Source organism: Balaenoptera ricei, chromosome 8, assembly GCF_028023285.1.
Source record: "Balaenoptera ricei isolate mBalRic1 chromosome 8, mBalRic1.hap2, whole genome shotgun sequence".
Taxonomy (NCBI): Eukaryota; Metazoa; Chordata; class Mammalia; order Artiodactyla; family Balaenopteridae; genus Balaenoptera; species Balaenoptera ricei.
In genome coordinates, this window is record NC_082646.1 from 59137155 (window position 1) to 59138488 (window position 1334).

Genomic DNA, 1334 nt, shown 5'->3' on the forward strand with positions numbered 1-1334 from the left:
TGGGCGACTCTCAGAGGGAGTGACATTTGTCATGTCCCAACAGCCCCTATCCTACAGAGGGGAAAACTGAGGTCACCCAGCAACAAATCAGGGGTCTAGCAGGGTTCTGAGGCAAGTCAGAGCTCTGTCTTCAGCCCCTCAGCTGGGCCTGTGTGTCTAGACGTCCTGCCCTACTTCCCAGGATGCCCTCGTGACCTCCTGTGTGGTTGGTAGGACAGCAGCAGCCTCGGTGGGGCTCCAGGCCTGACCCATTCCCAGCCTCTCCCTTCCAGACTCCAGGAAGTCTGGAGCCCTGCAGACTCCCAGGAAGGTCCCTGGCCTGGGCTGGCCAGAGGGAGAGGCCTGGGCCTGCCAGGGCCTCTGTAGGTTGAGACACTGGGAAGACTGAGGGCTTCAACACCCAGCTTTCATGTGCTGTAGCTAAGGCAGAGCCAGGTGTGACCATAGTGGTCATCTGGGCCATCAGAGGGGAAAAGGTGCCAGAGAGGGCCATGTCTTGCCCAAGGACACACAGTGAATTTCAGGACACAGAGCAGACCACTCCGTAAAGGATGTAGCTTTCACATCCGTCCTCACCCCAACCCTCCCTGTAGGCTGTGAGGGAGGCAGGGATCATGATCCCCATTTTACAAACAGAGAACTGAGGGTCAGAGAGAGGCAGTGATTTGCCCAAAGACACAGAAAGACACAGACTGTGTCTGTCTCACTCCATATTCCGAAGTCTTTCCCAGTTCTCATCCTCTCTCTCACTCAGCCATTGCTGATCAATCGGCCGACCTTTTCCAAGCACTTAGCCTGACATAGAGGACCCAGAGAGGAACTGGCCACACTCTCTGCCTTCAAGGGCTCCTTGTCTGAAGTGGCCAGGAAAAAGTGCATGTAAAGGAGAGCAATAAGAAAGAAGGAGGAGGGGTAGGGGACTGTGGGCTGGAGAAGTCAAGGAAGACTTCGTGCAGGAGGTGGCATTTCCAGAATTGTTTGAATGAGAGGAACTAGAGAGGGAGTCCATAGGTGTGGCTGGGGAAGCAAGGAATGAACTAGACTGACAGCATATGTGCCTCATAGAGGGGAGTGCAAAGCAGTTTTTCAAAGGTTGTGGTGTGGTAGAAAGAGCTCTTGATGCCAGATCAGACAGACCCAGATACTAGTAAAATCCCAGAGGGAGAGGCTTCATGCTCTTCACTTTGAATCTTCAGCCCGTAATAATGGGTCTGGCATCAGGAGTCAGTTGAATAAATGAATGACCCCAATTCCAACAAGTACTAGCTAAGTGCCTTGGGCAAGTCACTCTACTTCCACAGCCTCAACTTCCTTATCTGTAAAATGGGGAGAAC